At 39.1% G+C, this 21,828-nt stretch overlaps 1 protein-coding gene and 1 pseudogene across 3 annotated transcripts in view; one reads left to right on the top strand and one right to left on the bottom strand.

Annotated features, from left to right (window-relative positions):
- The window catches only part of NCK1 (NCK adaptor protein 1), a 118,122-nt gene that overhangs the window by 31,457 nt on the left and 64,837 nt on the right, over positions 1–21,828 (top strand). The window lies entirely within an intron of this gene.
- Positions 15,493–16,502, bottom strand: LOC105523408 (annotated as a pseudogene).

Below are 21,828 nucleotides of genomic sequence, written 5' to 3'. Positions count from 1 at the left end.
ACCTCCGCCTCCTGGGTTCAAGGGATTCTCTTGCCTCAGCCTCCCAAGTAGCTGGGATTACAGGCACCTGCCACAATGCCTGGCTAATTTTAGTATTTTTAGTAGAGACAGGTTTTCACCATGTTGGCCAGGATGATCTCGAACTCCTGACCTCAAGTGATCTGCCCACCTCGGCCTCCCAAAGTGTTGAGATTATAGGTGTGAGCCACTGCACCTGCCGAAGTTCTTATGTTTTAGAGATATTTACTTAAATATTTATGGATGAAAATGTTTATTTTTTAGAGATATACACTGAAATATTTACAGACAAATTTTTAGAGTTATACACTGAAATATTTACAGAAAAAAGTTTTTTGCTTCAAAATACTTCAGCAAGGAAACAGGAGTGGGTGAAAATATGGATATTGTGGCCATGGACAAGTGACCATGAGTTGATGATTTTAGCTACATGGTGGGTTTAAGGGGGGGTTTGTTCTCTTCTTTAATCTGTGTTTGAAATTTTGCATAATAGAAATTATGAAAGGAAGGAATTGTCTTTTCCAGCTATAACCTTGGGCACATTACTTAAACTTTTTTGAGACAGGGTCTTGCTCTGTCACCTAGGCTGAAGTGCAGTGGCTCGATACTCTTCAGCTCCTTAAGTAGCTGGGACTACAGGTGCGTCCCACCATGAATGGTTAATTTTTGAGTTTTTGTAGAGACGGGATTTTGTCATGTTGCCCAGGCTGGCCTCGAACTCCTGGGCTCAAGTGATTTCGCCTGCCTCGACCTCCGAAAGTGCTGGGATTACAAGTGTGAGCCACTGCACCCAGCGTAGTTAAACCTTTGAGGCCTTAGTTTCTTCAGTTAAAAATGGTGATATTAATACGGATTTTATCAGTTTGCTGTGGTGATTAATGACAGTGTATTAAAACCACTTAGCATGCTTACTCGGTGCACTCATTGTCCAGTAAATATTTCTGAAGTGAAATACAGTGAGATAATACAGTTAGGCATCAAGGTTAAGGGGTTTGTAACAGGAGAAAAGGTTCTGCGCTCTTTATAGCAACCTTTCTTAAGAGATAACGTTCTTTTTAGAATGCTGTAAAGTTGGAATGACTAACTTAAAAGCTTCCATAGACATTTATTTATTTTGGCATGTTTTTAGTAGGAGTTTTCTGATCTGAACATGTATAAAAGCAGCAGTACAGTGGTATTTCATCTGTTCTAAACCACATCCTTTTACTGAATCTTATTCCGGAAGCATTTATAAGGCGGGTGTCCCTTTGAAAGACATTGTCCTTTAAAGTAGTTTGAAAGTAAATTTTCAATTAACATTAAAATCAAATGAGGGAATACTTAAAATGGAAGCATGGGTTAATAAAATTGTATTAACACTAACTTCTTAGAGCACCTGACTTAAAGTATATGTTTTTTGGTAGTAACTTGGCTATAGGTAGTATATAGTTATCCTTTTTTTTTTATTTTGTGGTAAAACTTGGTTATGGATAGACTATACTTGTCCTTTGGTATCCATGAGGTATTGGTTCCAAGACTCTTGCAGAGACCAAAATTTGAGGATGCTTGAGTGTCTTGTGTAAAATGGGGTAGTGTTTACATATAACCTATGCACATTCTCCTGTATACTTGAAGTCATCTTTAGATTACCTAATACATTATAAGTGATATTTAGGTAGTTAATACTGTATTGTTTAGGGAATAATGACAAGGAAAACAAGCCTGTATATGTTTAGTACAGGTCCTTTTTTTCCCCTGAGTGTTTTAAATCCACAGCTGATTGAATTCGTGGATGTGGAACCCATGGATACAGAGAGCCAGCTGTACTAAGAAATTGCTGTCAGAGTCTGTAGATGTCATACAATTTTGTCTCCAGATAAATAAGAGACCTGTGAACACAAAAGAAACTTTCCTGTATGCCTTTTCATTCTCATGTTTTTAAAGTTTGTTCATTTTTTGTTTAGGGAACTTTAATGAGTCACTTAAGCAGAGTTTGGAACTGTCCTGTAGCTACATGATCAGTCATTTTTTCCCCTATCTTTCTTTTTCTTTTTTTCTAACATGGAGTTTTGCTCTTATTACCCAGGCTGGAATGCAATGGCGCAATCTCAGCTCACTGCAACCTCCACCTCCTGGGTTCAAGCGATTCTTGTTCCTCAGCCTCCCAAGTAGCTGGGACTACAGGCGTGCGCCACCACACCCGGCTATTTTTGTGTTTTTACTCGAGATGGGGTTCTCCATGTTGGCCAGGCTGGTCTCGAACTCCTGACCTCAGGTGATCCACCCGCCTCGGCCTCCCAAAATGCTGAGATTACAAGCATGAGCCGCTGTGCCCAGCCGCTATCTTTTATATTGTATTTTATTTCTATAGAAATAAGGTTTCACTGTGTTTTCCGGACTGGAGTGCAGTGGCTATTCACAGGCACCATCATAGTGCACTGCGGCCTCCTACTCTTGGCCTCAAGTGATCTTCCCACCTTATCCTCTTGAGTAGCTGGGACTACAGGAGTGCACCGCCATGTTTCTATCTTAACATAAAATGGAAAAAAGTTACTGTTTCCTTTTCTTCTGATAAATAGCAGCCTAAGTAAGACTGGTAGTTTGGAATAAAGGATAAGTTAAAAAGGCAGGAAGGTGAGGAAAGAATTGTTTAAAAATGAAGGTAAGAAGGAGAAAAAGAAGTTGAGAGATAAAGTGTATATTTTCCTGTGCCTTAATATCAACTTGCAGTGAATTAGTTGAAAATTGCTTTGCCAGTTACATATAATTGGTGACTTTTAAGTTATTTGCCACCTGGAACAGACATAACTTCTTTAACATAAAACTCAGATAACAACTGTCATTGAATTTATGTTTCCATAAAATTGGTGGTGGAATTTTTAGCATTAGGTAGGAGAATAGGACAGGGAAAGACAGCTATGTCTCAGACACTGTACTGTTTTACCTATTTTGTTAAGTCCTCACAGCAATCCTGTAGGTAGGTGTTACTGAGGCACAGAGGTTTGATAACTTCATCAGTGTTACACAGATAATAAATGACAGAGCAAGAATTCAAACTGTAATGTTTCTGTTCTCATTATCTTTTATTCATTGCCTTTGTTATTCTTTCCTTTTCTACTTCTCCTTCTCCTTCTTCTCTTCCTCCTCCTCCTCCTCCTCCTCCTCTTTCTCCTCCTTCTCCTCCTCCTCCTTCTCCTCCTTCTTCTCCTTCTCCTTCCTTGTCCTTCCTTGTCCTTCCTCCCCCCCTCCTTCTCCTCCACCCACTCCTCCCCCTCCTCCTCCCCCTCCTGCTCCGATGGAGTCTTGCTCTTGTCGTCCAGGCTGCAGTGCAATGGCATAATCTCTGCTCACTGCAACCTCCTCCTCCTAGGTTCAAGCTATTCTCCTGCCTGAGCCTCCCAGGTTGCAGGAATTACAGGCACCTGCCACCACTCCCAGCTAATTTTTGTATTTTTAGTAGAGACGGGGTTTTGCCATGTTGGCCAGGCTGGTCACGAACTCCTGACCTCGTGATCTGCCTGCCTCGACTTCCCAAAGTGCTGAGATTACAAGCGTGAGCCACTGCGCCCGGCCCCCCTTGCTTTATTTTATGATTCCGTTCTGTTATTAGTCTTGTTGGTTTTTAAAAAAAGTTTTATTGAGATATGATTCACATACTATACAGTTCACTTATTAAAAGTATACAATTCAGCTTTTAGTATATTCAGAGTTGTGCAATCATCACCACAATATTAGAACTTTTTTTTTTTTTTGAGACGGCGTCTCGCTGTGTCACCAGCCTGGAGTGCAGGGGTGAAATCTTGGCTCACTGCAACCTCTGCCTCCTGGGTTCAGGTGATTCTTCTGCCTCAGCCTCCTGAGTAACCAGAACTCCAGACGCCTGCCACCATGCCCAGCTAATTTTTTGTATTTTTAGTAGGGACGGGGTTTTACCATGTTGGCCAGGATGGTGTCAATCTCTTGACCTTGTGAGCCACTGCACCCGGCCTTATTAGAACATTTTAATAACCTCCCAAAACAATGCCATACTCATTAGTTGTCACCCCTAACCTTCCCTCTCTGTGTCCTAGGAAACCATTAATCTGCCTTCTGTCTCTATACATTTGCTCATTCTTGAACCTTACATATAAGTGGCATCCTATAATATATGGTCCTTTGTGACTGCTTTCTTTCACTTAGCTCAATGGTTTTTTTGTTTGTTTGTTTGTTTGTTTTTTTCTTTTTGGAGGCAAGGTCTTGCTCTGTTGCTCAGACTGTAGTGCAGTGCTTGATCACGGCTCACTGCAACCTCTGCCATCTAGGCACAAGTGATCCTCCTGCCACAGTCTCCTGAGTAGCTGGGACTGCAGGCATGTGCCACCATGCCAGGCTAATTTTTTTTTTTTTTTTTTTTTTGTAGAGATAGTCTCACTGTGTTGCTCAGGCTGGTCTTCAACGCCTGGGCTCAAGTGATCCTCTCACCTCTGCCTCCCAAAGAGCTAGGATTATAGGCATGAGCCACTGCACCCAGCAACTTGATGTTTTTAGGGTTCATCCATGTTATAGCACATACTGTTACTTCATTCCTTTTTATTGCTGAATAATACGTAATTTTACAGTTAATACCACATTTTATCCATTCATCAGTTTACAGGCATTTGAGTTTTTTCTCCCTTATGGCTATTACAAATAATATGGCTACTGGCATTCATGTACATGTTTTTAAAAAGTTATTGTGGTAAGATATGTGTAACATAAAATTTACCATTTTAACCATTTTTAAGTGTACAGTATTAAGTATATTCACATTGTTACACAACCATCACCACCACCTGTTTGCATAACTTTTTCATTTTGGCCACCTGAAACTCTGTACCTGTTAAACAACTCCTCCCAAGTCTGCCATCCCCCCAACCTCTGGCAACCACCATTCTACTTTCTGTCTCTATGAATTTGACAAGTCTTGGAACCGTGTATAAGTGAAATAAGTCATACAATATTTGTCCTTTATGACTGGCTTATTTCACTGAGTACAGTGTCTTCAAGATTTATTCACATTGTAGCATGTGTCAAAGTTCCTCCCCCACCAAAGGCTGGTACTGTTCCATTGAATCTGTATTTACCACATGTTGTTTACTCATTCAACTGATGATGGACACTGAGGTGGAGTTTTGCTCTTGTTGCCCAGGCTGGAGTGCAGTGGCACGATCTCTGCTCATTTGCAACCTGCGCCTCCTGGGTTCAAGTAATTCTCCTGCCTCAGCCTCCCAAGTATCTGGGATTACAGGCATGGGCCACCATGCCTGGTTAATTTTGTATTTTTAATAGAGATGGGGGTTTTGCCATGTTGGTCAGGCTGGTCTTGAACTCTTGACCTCAGGTGATCCAGCCGCCTCAGCCTTCCAAAGTGCTGGGATTACAGGCATGAGCCATCATGCCTGGCCTGATGATGGACACTTCGGTTGCTTCCACTTTTTGGCTATTGTGAATAATGCTGTTACAGACATGGGTTTACAAATATCTATTTGAGTTCTCACTTTTACTTTTTTGGGTTTATATCCAGAAGTGAAATTGCCTGGATCATATGGTAATTCTGTTTCTTATTTTTTGAAGAACTGCCATATGGGTTTCCACAGTGGCTGTACCATCTTATCTTCCCACCAGCAATGCACAAGGGTTCTAATTTTCTACATCTTTACCAACGATTGTTATTTTCTGTCATCGTCATCTTTTTTTTTTAAATAGCCATGGTGATGGTTGTGAGGTGGTATTATCTCATTGTGGTTTTGATTTGGATTTTTCTAATGGCTAGTGATATGATCATCTTTTCATGTGCTTATTCACTGTTTGCATATCTTCTTTCGAGAACTGTCTGTTCAGTTCCTTCCCCATTTTTGTGTTGGACTTTTATTTTATTTTTTTTAGAGACAAAGTCTTACTGTATCACTCAGGCTGGAATGCAGTGACATAATCATGGCTCATTGCAGTCTCATCCTTCTGGGCTCAAATGATCCTCCTGTCTCAGCCTCCTGAGTAGCTAGGACTATAGGTGTATGCCACTGCCTGGCACATTTATTTATTTTTTGTAGAGATGGGGGTCTCACTATGTTGCCCAGGCAGGTCTTGAACTTTTTAGCCTCAAGGGATCCTCCTGTCTCAGCCTCCCGAAGTGCTGGGATTATAGGTGTGAGTCACCACACCCAGCTGGATTGTTTGTTGTTGTTGACTTGTAAGAGTTCTTTATATATTCTGAATTTCAGTGTCCTGTCAGGTGTGATTCCAAATATTTCTTTCTGTAGGTTGCCTTTTCACTGTATTAATTTAGTGTCCTTTCATATACAAAGTATGTTAAAAGATCTTAATTTTGATGAAGTCCAGTTTTACTCTTTTTGGTCACTTGTGCTACTGATGTCCTGGATTATCTGAGTGGGCTCTGGTAATCACACGAGTCCTTATCAGAGGGAATCAATTAGTTCAAGAAAGGGATGTGATGATGAAAGCAGAAATCTTGATGATGCGACCAAGAGCAAAGGAATGTAAGCAGCCTCTAGGATCTGGAATAGACAAAGAACAGATTCTTCTCTAGAGCCTCCTGAAGGAATGCAGGCTTTGATGGTAGCTTTGTAATCTGCTCCATCCAGGCTGCTGCAAATGCCAAACATGCCTGTAAGACCTGTTTTAGACTTAATGACCTGTAGAACTGTAATGACCTCTAGAACTGAGTAAGTTCTTTAGTGGTGATTTCTGAGATGGGTACAGCTATCACCCAACAGCAATGTACACTGTACCCAATGTGTGGTCTTTTATCCCTCACACTACCACCCTTATTCATATGCTTTTGCATCCTCATAGCTTAGCTCCCACTTATGAATGGAGACTATACGACGTTTGGTTTTCCATTCCTGAGTTACTTCAGTTAGAATAATGGTCTCCAGTTCCATCCAGGTTGCTGCAATTGCCATTATTTTATTTCTTTTTATGGTTGAGTAATAGTCCATGCTATATATACACACCATATTTTCTTTACCCACTTGTTAATTGATGGACATTTGGGCTGGTTCCATATTTTTGCAGTTGTGAATAGTGCTGCTGTAAACATGCATATGCAAGTATCTTTTTCGTATAATGACTTCTTTTCCTCTGGATAGATACACAGGAGTGAGATTGCTGGATCTACTTTCAGTTCTTTAAGGAATCTCCATACTAGTTTACATTCCCACAAACATTGTAAAAGCGGTCCCTTTTCACCACATCCACGCCAACATCTATTTTTGATTTTTTTGATTGTGGCCATTCTTGGCAGGAGTAAGGTAGTACTGCATTGTGGTTTTGATTTGCATATCCCTGATAATTAGTGATGTTGAACATTTTTTCATTTGTTGGCCATTTGTGTATCTTCATTTGAGAACTGTCTATTCATGTCCTGAGTCTGTTTTTTGATGGGATTGTTCTTCTTTTGCAGATTTGAATTCCTTATAGATTCTGGATGTTAGTCCTTTGTCAGATGTATAGATGGTGAAGATTTTCTCCCACTCTGTGGGCTGTTTACTCTGCTGATTGTGTCTTTTGCTGTGCAGAAGCTTTTTATTTTAATTAAGTCCCATCTCTTTATCTTTGTTTTTGAGGCATGAGACTTTTAATAGAATCTACATCTTGCTTTGCTCAGATTGGCTTAAACCCTACATAGATTCTAATCCATCACCAAGTCTTGATATCTTCCATGGAAATTTGAGAAGGGTTAGTGATACAAGCCAGTGGTACCTGTTGCTTCTACTGGTATTGAGGCAGGAATTACTATTCATCATTACCTTCTTTTACTACCTATTCTAGATTTCCTTTATGCTGGGCCAGCATTTAAGCTGGTTTAAGTTGCTTGTGTCCTTTAGGCTTCCATCCTTGTGGCACTTCAGCCTTTAGTTGCCTTGCCTGTTTTGAGCTATGGTTGCTGTAATTTCCTGTTTACCCTATTACCAAGCATGGAAATACCCTGCATTCCAGACAGATTGCTCCCTAATCCCGTTGTTTACAACAGGTCGTAATAATCAGGGTCTCTTATCACTGCTAGTATGTTTATTCCTTTCTTTGCCTGCGTGTTCATCAGTATGAGAAGCCCATAGTGACCAAGTGGTGGTTGTGGCTTTAGGCTCTGTGAACCCCTACTGTGGAAGCATTACCCTCAGGATCTCTAATACAGCAGAGATTTTAAATTGTGGGGATAGGAAATCCACATGCTGTAAGTACGTTACTGGGAGTGATGGTGAAGAGTCAATCTAACTTCTCTACACCTTGGTTTTAAGCCCGTGCATCTTAGGTAGTAGGGATATAATAGCGTAGCCATTGGTTCAGTGCATATGCTGCATCCCAAATGACCAGCAGAATGGCTTCTTAATCGAGCTTTTAATTTAATGCACCACTTTATGATTTTGTTAGCCTCACAGTTTCTAGGTGATGTGGTATGTGGTGTAGGACCAGTGGATGCCATGGTCATGTGCTTAATGTTGTATCTTCTTCCCCATTAAACGAGTTCTTTGGTTTGAGGTGATGTTAAAGTGAATCCCAGATTGGCAAAGCAAACATTTTGAAGCCATTGAGGTACTGTAAATGTCCAGAGACACTCAGGGCTGGAAAGGGAAACTCATTTCTACAGTAAGTGTATATCCTACTTCCCCTGGAATGCAAAGGTTCCAGTTCCATCCTGCCACCTTCTCAGTTCTGTTCTGGTAAGTTGTTTCCTGAATTTTGCTGTGTTCCTAATTTTGCTAGATTTTCTTCTCTTATTAGTACTTTTAATTATATTTTTCAGAAATAAGCTGATGTTTTTGTTTTGTTTTTTTGAGATGGAGTTTTACTCTTGTTGCTCAGGCTGGAGTGCAGTGGCGCTACTATCTCAGCTCACCACAGCCTCCACCTCCCGGGTTCAGGCAATTCTCCTGCCTCAGCCTCCCAAGTAGCTGAGGTTACAGGCATATGCCACCACGCCCAGCTAATTTTGTATTTTTAGTAGAGATGGAGTTTCTCCATCTTGGTCAGGCTGGTCTTGAACTACTGACCTCAGGTGATCTGCCTGCCTCGGCCTCCCAAAGTGCTAGGATTATAGGCATGAGCTGCTGCGCCCGGCAAGCTGATTTTTTTGATAATGGAGATGTGCTGAACAGTTTTCACTTTAACATAGTCAACTATGTGATTCCATTTGTATGGAATTCAAGAAAAGGCAAACTGATGACAGCCTATCAGTGCTTTTGCCATTCTGGAGAGAAATGACTGTAAAGGGGCATAATATAACTTTTTTGGGTGATGCAAGTGTTTTAGATCTTGATTGTGGTGTGGGTTACACGACTGTCTACATTTGTCATAACTCATTAAACTGTACACTTAAAATTAGTTTTGTAGGTGAATTATATCTCAGCTGATTTTGAAGAAATAAGAGGAAATTAATGTACTTACCCTTTTCCATAATATCTTTTCCTTTGTGGTTTATGCTTTTTGATTCTTAAGTTTGAGAAACTCTTCTCTACTCTGGGTTTTTTTTTTTCTGTTTTCCAATTCATTAATTACTGCTATTTATTTCCCTTCTTGTCTCAAAATAAGATATGGTAAGACATACAGAGACCAAAAAGACTGTCATGGAAGAAGAGTTTTGTACTCACTGTTACCTAGAAACAGGAGACAGACATGTCATCGAAGTCCCCATGGGAAAGCACCAAGGTTGGTCAGGAAGCAGAAGGAGTAGAAAAACATAGGCCAGAGCTTGTTTTTTTTTTTTATTTTTTTTATTTTTTATTTTTATTATACTTTAAGTTCTAGGGTACATGTGCATAACGTGCAGGTTTGTTACATATGTATACTTGTGCAATGTTGGTGTGCTGCACCCATCAACTCGTCAGCACCCATCAATTCATCATTTATATCAGGTATAACTCCCCAATGCAATCCCTCCCCCCTCCCCCCTCCCCATGATAAGCCCAGTGTGTGATGTTCCCCTTCCCGAGTCCAAGTGATCTCATTGTTCAGTTCCCACCTATGAGTGAGAACATGCGGTGTTTGGTTTTCTCTTCTTGTGATAGTTTGCTAAGAATGATGGTTTCCAGCTGCATCCATGTCCCTACAAAGGACGCAAACTCATCCTTTTTTATGGCTGCATAGTATTCCATGGTGTATATGTGCCACATTTTCTTAATCCAGTCTGTCACAGATGGACATTTGGGTTGATTCCAAGTCTTTGCTATTGTGAATAGTGCTGCAATAAACATACGTGTGCATGTGTCTTTGTAGTAGAATAATTTATAATCCTTTGGGTATATACCCAGTAGTGGGATGGCTGGGTCATATGGTACATCTAGTTCTAGATCCTTGAGGAATCGCCATACTGTTTTCCATAATGGTTGAACTAGTTTACAATCCCACCAACAGTGTAAAAGTGTTCCTATTTCTCCACATCCTCTCCAACACCGGTTGTTTCCTGATTTTTTAATGATGGCCATTCTAACTGGTGTATTGTGGTTTCTGTGGAAAAGAATAGGCGACTGGGCGTGGTGGCTCACGCCTGTAATCCCAGCACTTTGGGAGGCTGAGGTGGGTGGATCACAAGGGCTAGATATCAAGACCATCCTGGCCAACATGGTGAAACCCCATCTCTACTGAAAATACAAAAATTAACTGGGTGTGGTGGAGTATGCCTGTAGTTCCAGCTACTGGGGAGGCTGAGGCAGGAGAATCGCTTGAACCCGGGAGAAGTGGAGGTTGCAGTGAGCAGGGATTGTGCCATTGCCCTCCAGTCTGGCGACAGAGCGAGACTCTGTCTCAAAAAAAAAAAAAAAAAATGGACAAGACAGGATAGGCAAACTTGAGTAAATTTGGATAATTTGCATAATTTTGGTGTGTTCTGGGTTATAGGTATGGTCCCTGGTTGGCCAGTACCTGGCCCTGGGGTATGTTAGGGCAGAAGGAATACTGGCCTGGTGTGTGAGAGTTATTTAAAGAAGATGATTGTGGTATAGACTCTAGATTGCTTGGTTGCATATCAAAGGTGTGTTCAGAGGCAAGTTGCTTGCTATCTCTAGGAATTAACCCTGGGAGGTACAGTCGCTCCTGGGTTGTAGGACCCAAGATGTCAAAACATCATAAAATATAGAGAAAATTTAAGAAGATTAACATACTTATGTTTTCTTTAGGTTTACTCTTTTTTTTTTCCTCCTAGTTTCTTGATTGAGTATATTAGTTAAGCATATTCAGTCTTATTGTTTTGTTTCAAGAGCATTAAGACTAATTTTAGCTGAGCTGCACATTTTGATGGCATGGTACATTTATTGTCATTCAGTTCTGATTTTTATAGTTTATCATTTTAAATTTAGAAGTTCATTTCTAAGTTAATAAATATTTGAAAATGTTGATTTCAACATTATATTGTGGTTAAAGGTGGTCTTAAATAAAAGTTCCTTTTTTGTTTTTCATTGTGACTTTATTTTGAAAATGTTTCACATGTACTTGAAAATAATTACATTTTTATTTTTTTGTTTGGTGGAGGGTTCTTTATATAACTTAGATCAAATTTACTAACTTTGTAGATCAAATATTATATCTACTTACTGGTGTTCAGATATTCTGATCTATCTGTTTCTAATGTAAGTAAATTAGAGGCTCATGCAGTGATTGAAGATTAATTTTTTTCTTGGAACTTTCTTTTTGCCTTATTTTGATAGCTGTGTATAAGGCTTTGGTATGTTTTTATTTTATTTTATTTTATATTTATATATATATATATATATATATATATATACATATATATCTCATGTCTCCATACCTTCTAATGTTGCAATAAAATTGTTTTGTCTGATGTTAAAATTGCTGTAACACCTTTTTTAAAAAATGGCCATACCACTTTTTTAAAAAAAAGGTTTGCCAGAATTTAGTTTTTTTCGTCTTTTCTTTGTTAATGTTTTAGTTCACTTTTATAAACAGCTTTAGTTGAATTTGTATGTTGTTTTATTTTATTTTCTATTACTTTATTTTATTTTATTTATTTTTTGAGACCGAGTCCCGCTCTGTTGCCCAGGCTGGAGTACAGTGGCGCAATCTCGACTCACTGCAACCTCTGCCTCCTGGGTTCAGGTGATTCTTGTGCCGCAGCCTCCCGAGTAGCTGGGATTACAGGCGCACATTCCCACACCCCGTTAATTTTTGCATTTTTGGTAGAGACGGGGTTTTGCCATGTTGACCAGTCTGGTCTCTTAACTCCTGACCTCAGGTGATCCTCCCACCTTGGCCTCCCAAAGTGCCAGGATTACAGGCATGAGCCACCGTGCCCAGCCTGTATGTTATTTTTGTTATTTTCTGTTACAAATGAGTTAAATTCATTCACATCTATTTTGATTATGATATATCTAGATTTTTGTCATCTTGCTTTGTTTGCCATCCTTTTTCTTTGCTTCTCTTCTCCTTTCCTGTTTTTTTGTTTTTTATTGATACATAATATTTTACATATTTATGAGGCACATGTGACATTTTGTTACATAGGATGTGTAGTGATCAAGTCAGGGTATTTGGGATATCTGTCACCTTGAGTATTTATAATTTCTATGTTTTAGGAACATTTAAAGTTCTCTCTTCTATCTACTTTGAAATACACAGTTTTGCTAACTGTAGTCACCCTACTCTGCTATAGAATATTAGAATTTTTATACTTTAACAATATGTTTGTGTACATTGACCAACCTGTCTTCATTACCTACCACCCATGCACCCTTCTCAGACTTTGGTGTCTGTCATTCTACTGTCTACCTCTATGAGATCAATCTTTTAAACCCACTGAATGAGTGAGAACATAATTGTCTTTCTAGTCCTGGCTTATTTCACTTAACATAGTGACCTCCAGGTCCATCCATGTTGCTGCAGATGACATGATTTCATTCTTTTTTAATGACCAAATAGTGTTCCATTGTGTATATATGCTGCCTATATCCATTAATCTGTTTTTTTTGTTTGCTTGCTTGTTTGTTTGTTTTTAAAGACAGGGTCTCACTCTGTCGCCCAGGCTGGAGTGCAGTGGTGCAATCATGGCTCACTGCAGTGGGTAGCTGGGACCACAAGCATACCCCACCACACCTGGCTAATTAAAAAAACCATTTTTTTGTAGAAATGGGGGTTTCACTATATTGCCCAAACTGGTCTCAAATTCCTGGGTTCAAGCAGTCCTCCTGCCTTGGCCTCCCAGAGTGCTAGGATTATAGACCTAGCACTGTGCCTGGCCCTGTGTATCTGTTGATGAACACTTAGCTTAATTACATGTATTTGCTATTGTGTGAATAGTGCTACAGTAAACATGCAAGTGCACATATCCCTTTAATACACTGATTTCTTTTCCTTTGGATAACTACCCAGTAGTGGGATTGCTGGATCATGTAGTAGTTCTGTTTTTAGTTTTTTGAGAAATTTTCATACTGTTTTCCAGAAAGTATGTACTAATTTACATTCTTACTAACACTGTATAAGAGTTCCCTTTTTTTCTATCCTTACCACTGTCTTTTTTGTCTTTTGTTTTCTTTTTATTTATAATTTTGAGACGGAATCTCACTCACTGTTGCCCAGGCTGGAGTGCAGTGGTGCAATCTCAGCTCACTGCAACCTCTGCCTCCCAGGTTCAAGTGATTCTCGTGTCTCAGCCTCCCAAGTAGCTGGGACTACGGTACGTGCCACCATGCCTGGCTAATTTTTTGTGTTTTTAGTAGAGATGGGATTTTGCCATGTGTTGACCAGGCTGGTCTCAAACTGCTGACCTCAAGTGATCTGCCTGCCTCGGCCTCCCAGAGTGCTGAGATTACAGACGTGAGCCACCACACCTGGCCTTTTTTGTTATTTAAATAATAGCCACTTTAACTTGGGTGAAATGATATTTCATGTGGTTTTCATTTGCATTTCCCTAATGATTAGTGATGTTGAGCATGTTTTCATATACTTGTTTGCCATTTGTATGCCATTTTTTGAAAAATATCTATTCATGTCCTTAGCCTGCTTTTAAATGGGATTATTGGTGGGGATTTTGTTTTTGTTGTTAGAGTTCCTTGTATATTCTAGGTATTAGTCACTTGTTGAATAGTTTGCACATGTTTTCTCCCATTCAGCAGATGTCTCTTCACCCTTTTTTTTAGACAAATGCTCACTTTAATCACAATTCTAAATTAATTACTTTCACATTAACACAGATGTTCCCATAAACTGAGAAGAACTGAGTTAAGTATTATACATTTTTAAATGGTTAATATGATTTGAAAATTTTTTATAAAAATTGATCAGAAGCTAGTTGAAATTCTCACCGTAAATCTAAAATATTGATTACAATTGTTTTTCACAGTAAACTGAGATCTAAGCTTCCTAAGAAGCTGTATTATCTAATATCATAATAGGGATGGCTAAATACTTGACAACTACTTTCTGAAGAACTGGCTTAACAAAAAGTTAATATTTGAAGAAACAGCTTTTCCCTTGTTTATATTTATAAGAAAAAGGCTAACATTTTGGCAGAGCTCTCATTTTATAGTGTGGACAGTCAGAAGCAGGTGGATGTTGGCGGGGTGCAGTGGCTCATGCCTGTAATCCCAGCACTTTGGGAGGCCAAGGCGGGCAGATGACTTGAGGCCAGGAGTTCAAGACCAGCCTGGCCAACATGGTGAAACCCTGTCTCTACTAAAAATACAAAAATTAGCTGGGTGTGGTGGTGGTTGCCTGTAATCCCACCTATTCGGGAGGCTGAGGTGTGAGAATCACTTGAACGTGGGAGGCAGAGGTTCCAGTGAGCCGAGATGGCGCCAGCCTGGGTGATAGAGCAAGATTCCCCCTCAAAAAAAAAAAAAAAAAAGTGGCTGCAATGGTATCAAGAAAAAAGCATTTCAAAACATTTCCACTTTTATTAAAGGTTTTGACAATGAAGGTGTCATTAAATGTCTTTAAATTCTATTTGCTATAGAAAAACCATCTAAATAGGAGACACATGCCATAATACACCAACCATTTTAGTATGTAAAATACTTCTGAACTCTTACTATAAAAAGATTTGGCTAAAATACAAAACATCTTTGCAATAAAACTGATAATGTAGCTTAAGTAGTTTATGAGATTTCAGAAATGTCTTATGAAAGAAATGAGAGTGTTTCCCTGTGTGAGATAAAACTGAACAGTTAACGTTAAGGTGCTATAAACTAGACAAAGCTAGAAAGGCACATCATGTAACCAGAAAAGAACTGCATGTGATGTGGACTTCCTCCATGTCAAACTGACAGGAAAATAGAATATGCTCTCCAGAAGGAAAGGCATGAGAAGATAATTCTTACAAACAAAGCTCTCATTGAGATATTGAAGAGCTTTACAGAGAACATAATCATAAAATGGCTAGAGATCATTTATAGGACATGGTAATGGAATCCTTTATATTACAATACCTGCCTCAGATATAAACACAAATCAAATACAAACACCATTGTGAAGCTGTGCTGCTTTCAGCCAAACATTTCGCAGGTACCACAGTCAGCGTCTAGTAGCATTTGGATGCAAAGGTTTAACTTGTGCTGATCTGGACAAGCCACAGCAGAGACTCTGATTTGGAGACTTCATGGACACTCCTGCCAGTGGGCTGCTGCTATTGCTGCTATTTCCAGATGCTGGTAGAACCATTTAGGTCTCTTGCTTTCAGCTGAAGGACCGCATATTTATAATGGTTTCCTAGTAGCATCTGAAGAAAGATAAATCTCTTTTGGCAAGGACTGAGATTCTGATTTGACGACAGCCGGAGCAGTCTACCAAAGTCACTAAAGCATTACATTTGGATTTAGATTTCTTCTCTTTCTTTTCTACTGGGGATTTTACCTTCACTACTACTACTACTTCTTTTTTTTTTTGGTTAATTTCTTTAACTTTACTTTTTCTCATAGAGAAATCTGCGTCATTATCCACACTCTCACCAAAATCAGAATCATCCTCAGAATCTTCACCAGTTGCCAAGTCTGGTTCGGAGTCATTAGCACTATTGCCATCACTGCCTTTCAGAAGAATTTTCCTCTGTTGTACTGCAGCTTTAGATGCTGCTTTTCTTTTCCCTTGAATACCACCATCGTCTTTCTCGGTAATCTTATCCAAATCTAAAAATCACTGGCTACACTGCAATTAGAGATATGAGGAGACTTATTCTCTGTTTCTGTTCTACTATTGCCATGTTTTTCAACTCTTTTATCTTGAGACTTCTGCACATTAGTGGTGACTGTTGGAAGTTCCTTTACTGATAAAGCTAGTGCAACTTCTAAGTCTCTCTGGTAGAACTTGTCATCTAAAGCCATTCTTTTTGTTAGGGGTTTTCTCTTCTAGTGGGACTTCTTTCTGGAGATTGTTCAAATTAGGTTTTGGTTTATCTTGTTTTAACTCCTTTGATGTTGTTCTGGATTTCTTGTTTAAAGGTAAGTTGCAAAAACAAAATCATCACTGTCAGAGTCGTCAAACTGTGAGTAATTGATTGGTTTCTTACATCTCACAGGCTGCAGCATGGTCCCTTTCAAGGCTTGATATTTATACTTCCCAAGTTCTTGTTGGCTGTAGTGGTTGTTTCAGTTCCCGCCCAAAACCAGACATTGGTGCTCTCCCTTCACTCTCGATTGTTTCCTTTGTTGTGCAGAAGCTTTTTGTTTGTTTATTTAATATAATCAGTTGACTTTAAATATGCGGATTTATTTCTGAATTTTCTGTTTTATTCTATTAGTCTGCGTGTCTGTTTTATACCAGTACCATGCTGTTTTGGTTACTGTAACCTTGTAATGTATCTTGAAGTCAGGTAGTTTTATTCTTTTCGCTCAAGATTGTTTTGGTTGTTTGGGCTCCTTTTTGGTTTCATATGAATTTTAAGATTGCTTTTTCTATTTCTGTGAAAAAAGACATTGGTATTTTGATAGTGATTGCATTGAAAATGTAGATTGCTTATGGCAGTATGGTCATTTTAATGATGTTAATTCTTAGCCTTGAGCATGGGATGTCTTTCCATTTGTGCCCTCTTTAATTTATTTTATCCAGTGTTTTATAGTTTTTATAGCTATTGTAAAGAGAGAATGCCTTCTTGATTTCTTTCTCAGCTAGTTTGATTTATTGGTGGATAGAAACAGGTTTTGTATGTTGATTTTTTTTTTTTTTAACATTCCCTACTTCACAGGTGGATGCATATTGATTTATGTGTGTTGATTTTGTATCCTGCAACTTTACTGAATTTATTTAGCAGAACTAAGAGTTTTTTGGTGGAGTCTAGGTTTTTCTAGATACAAGATCATATCAGCAGCAAAGAGGGACAGTTTGACTGCCTCTTTTCTAATTTGGATGCCTTTTCTTTTTTTATCTCTTGCCTGATTGGTCTGGCTAGGACTTGCAGTACTGTGTTGAATAGGAGTGGTTAAAGTGGGCATCCAAGTCTTGTTCCAGTTCTTAAGAGGAAAGGGTTTCAACTTTTCCCCATTCAGTATGATGTTAGCTGTGGGTTTGTCATATATGACCTTTGTTATGTTGAAGTATGTTTCTTTTATGCCTAGTTTGTTAAGAGTTTTTATCATGAAGAGACACTGAATTTTATCAAGTGCTTTTTCTGTGTCTGTTGAGCTGAACATATGGTTTTGTCCTGTATTCTGTTGATGTTATGAATCATATTTGTTGATTTGTGTAACCATCCTTGCCTCTCTGGGATAAATCCCACTTCATTGTGGTGGTGTTTTTTTTTTTTTTTTAAACATTGTTGGATTCAGTTTGCCAATATTTTGAGAATTTTTATGTCTATGTTCATTAGGGATATTGACCTGTAGTTTTCTTTATTTCTTTTTTTTATATTTTATATTTTTTTATTGCATCCTTGTCTGGTTTTGGTGTTAAGGTAATGTTGGCCTTGTAGAATGAGTTGGGGAGAATTGGTGTTAGTTCTTCTATGAGTGTTTGGTAGAATTTGGCAGTGAAGCCATCCAGTCCCAGACTTCTCTTTGTTGGGAGACTTTTTATTACTGATTAAATATCTTTACTTATTATTGATCTGTTCAGGTTTTGTATTTCTTTCTGATTCAATCTTGGTAGACTGTATATGTCTATGTCTAGGAATGTATCAATTTCCTCTCAGTTTTCCAGTATGTTAGTGTATCATTGTTTGTAATAGTTTTTAATGATCTTTAGTATTTCTGTGGAATCAGTTGTAATGTCTCCGTTTTCATTTCTGATTTTATTTGGGTCCTCTCTTTTTATGTTGGTTAGTCTAGCAAGTGGTTTATTGATTTACCTTTTCAAAAAAATCAGCTTTTTGTTGCTCCTTTGTGCTTTTTAAAAAAGTCGTTTCGTTTAGTTCTGCTCTGATCTTTATTATTTCTTTCCTTCTACTAATTTGGGGTTTGGTTTGTTCTAGTTCCTTAAGGTGCGTTGCTACATTGTTTCTTTAAAATCTTACTGCTTTTTTGATGTAGGCATTTGTTGCTGTAAATTTCCCTCTTAGCACTGTTTTTGCTGTATCTCATAGATTTTTGGTATGTCGTATTAGATTTTCTTTTCTTTTTTTTTTTTTTTTGAGACGGAGTCTTGCTCTCTCGCCCAGGCTGGAGTGCAGTGGCGCGATCTCGGCTCACTGCAAGCTCCGCCTCCCGTGCCCACGCCATTCTTCTGCCTCAGCCTCCCGAGTAGCTGGGACCACAGGCGCCCGCCACCGCGCCAGGCTAATTTTTTGTATTTTTAGTAGAGACGGGGTTTCACCGTATTAGCCAGGATGGTCTCGATCTCCTGACCTTGTGATCCGCCCGCCTCAGCCTCCCAAAGTGCTGGGATTACAGGCGTGAGCCACCGCGCCCGGCCATAGATTTTCATTTGTTTCAATAATTTTTTGATTTCTTCCTTGACCTAGTGGTCATTCAGAAGCATTTTGTTTAACTTCTATGTGTTATATAGTTTCCAAAGTTCCTCTTACTCCTTTTTTTTTTTTTTTTCTGAGACAGAGTTTTGTTTAGTCACCCAGGCTGGAGTGCAATGGCACTATCTCAGCTCACTGCAACCTCCGCCTCCTGGATTCAAGCAATTCTTGTGCCTCAGCCTCCTAAGTAGCTGGGACTACAGGTGCACGCCACCATGCCTGGCTGATTTTTGTATTTTAGTAAAAATGGGGTTTCACCATGCTGCCCAGGCTAATCTGGAGCTCCTGAGCTCAGGCAATCCACCCATCTCGGCCTCCTAGAGTGCTAGGATTACAGGCATGAGCTCCCCCACTCGGCCTATTATTCTTGATTTCTAGTTTTATTCCTTTCTTATCTGAGGAGATAATTGATACAATTTCAATTTTTAAAAATTTGTTGACACGTTTTGTGTCCTAACATGATCTGTCCTGGAGAATGTTCCATATGCTGATGAAAAGAATGTGTATTCTGTAGATGTTAGATGAAATGTTCTGTAAATGTCTGTTAGGTCTGTTTGGTCTAATATAAAGTTTAAATCCAGTGTGGCTTTCTTTATTTTTTTTTTTTTTTTTTTTGCTTTTTGTTTTTTGAGACGGAGTCTCACTCTTTCGCCCAGGCTGGAGTGCAGTGGCCGGATCTCAGCTCACTGAAAGCTCCGCCTCCCGGGTTTAGGCCATTCTCCTGCCTCAGCCTCCGGAGTAGCTGGGATTACAGGCGCCCGCCACTTCGCCCGGCTAGTTTTTTGTTTTTTTTTAGTAGAGACGGGGTTTCACCGTGTTAGCCAGGATGGTCTCAATCTCCTGACCTCGTGATCCGCCCATCTCGGCCTCCCAAAGTGCTGGGATTACAGGCCTGAGCCACCGCGCCCGGCCTCTTAATTTTTTATCTACATGATCCATTTAATGCTCACAGTGGGGTCCTGATGTCCCTAACTATTATCGTAGTGGAATCTATCTCTCCTTGCAGATCTAATAATACTTGCTTTATATATCTGGGTGCTCCAGTGTTGGGTGCCTTATATGTTTGGAATTGTTATATCCTCCTCCTGAATTTTTCCCTATACTATTATCTAATGACCTTCTTTGTCTCTTTTTACAGTTTTTGACTTAGTTTGTTTTGTTCAATACTCGCGTATAACTACTTCTAGTCACTTTTGGTTTCTGTTTGCGTGGAATATCTTTTTCCACCCCTTAATTTTAGCCTATATGTCTTTACAGGTGAGATGAGTTTCTTGTAGGTAGTATATAGTTGGGTCATGCTTTAAAAACATTAAAAAAAATCTATTCAATCAGTATCTGTCTATCTATATTATTTATTTATTTGAGATGGAGTTTCGCTCTTGTTGCCCAGACTGGAGTACAATGGTACGGTCTTGGCTCATTGCAACCTGTCTCCTGGGTTCGAGCGATTCTCCTGCCTCAGCCTCCCAAGTAGCTGGGATTACAGGCACCTGCCCCCACGCCTGGCTAATTTTTGTATTTTTAGTGGACATGGGGTTTCACCATGTTGACCAGCCTGGTCTTGAACCCCTGACCTTAGGTGATCCACCTGTCTCGGCCTCTCAAAGTGCTGGGATTATAGGTGTGAGCCACACCGCGCCCGGCCAAATTAGTCTGTATCTTTTAAGTGGAAAGTTTGATCAGTTTACATTCAGAGTTATTGATATGTGAAGGCTTATTTCTGTCATTTTATTAATTGATTTATGGCTGTTTTGTATATCATCTGTTCCCTCTTTGTCTCTCATTAATTATTATTTTGGTTTGGTGGTTTTCTGTAGTTGTAAGTCTCTTCCTTGTTTGTGTTTGCTCTATCAGTGGTTTTTATTTTTTTTGTGTGTTTTCATGATGGTAGACAGTGTTCTTTTGCTTCTGGATGTAGGATTTTCTTAAGCATTTCTTTTAGGGCCAGTCTAGTGGTGATATATTCCCTCAGCTTTTGCTTGTTTGTGAAATACTTTATTTCTTATTCATTTATGAAGGATAACTTTGCTGGGTATAGTATCCTTGACTGACAGTTTCTTTTATTCAGCACTTTAAAAAAAACTATTTTTTTTTTAGATGGAGTCTTGCTCTGCCACCTAGACTGGAATGCAGTGGTGCAATCTCAGCTCACTGCAGCCTCTGCCTCCAGGGTTCAAGTGATTCTCCTGCTTTGGCTTCCTGAATAGCTGGGATTACAGGCATGTATCACCGTGCCCAGCTAATTTTTGTATTTTTAGTAGAGATAGGGTTTCACCATATTGGCCAGGCTGATCTCGAACTCCTGGCCTCAAATGATCCACTTGCCTCAGTCTCCCGAAGTGCTGAGATTACAGGCGTGAGCCACCGTACCTGGCCTTCTTTCAGCACTTTGAATATATCATTTCATTCTCTACTGACCTGTAAGGTTTCTGCTGAGAATTCCACTGTTAGTTTGATGGGCGTTCCTTTATAAGCGACTAGATGCTTTTCTTGCCATTTTTAGAATTCTATGTATTTGATTTTTTGACAGTTTGAATATAATGTGCTGTGGAGAAGACCTTTTTGATTTGTATTTACTTATAGATCCCTGAACTTGGTGTATCTGATGTGTAAATCTCTTGCTAGACTTGGAAAATTTTTACCTATTATTTTATTAAACAGGTTTTCTAACATTTTTGTTTTCTATTCTCCTAAGACACTGAAAATTTGAATAATTGCTTACTTAATGGTGTTCCATATGTCACATAGGCTTTTCTCATTCTTTTTTTAAAAAATTATTACTTTTTGTCTCACTGGCTTATTTCCAAGGGCCTTCCTTAATGTTCTGAGAATCTTTCGTGTGCTTAATCTAGTCTGTTGTTGACATGTTCAAATGTATTTTGTATTTCATTCAGTGAAATCTTCAGTCCCAGAATTCCTGTTTGGTTTTTCCTTTTTTTTTTTTTTTTTTTTTT

Source organism: Colobus angolensis, unplaced genomic scaffold (genome assembly GCF_000951035.1).
Source record: "Colobus angolensis palliatus isolate OR3802 unplaced genomic scaffold, Cang.pa_1.0 Scaffold46, whole genome shotgun sequence".
Lineage (NCBI taxonomy): Eukaryota > Metazoa > Chordata > Mammalia > Primates > Cercopithecidae > Colobus > Colobus angolensis.
This window is presented reverse-complemented; position numbering and strand designations above follow the sequence as displayed.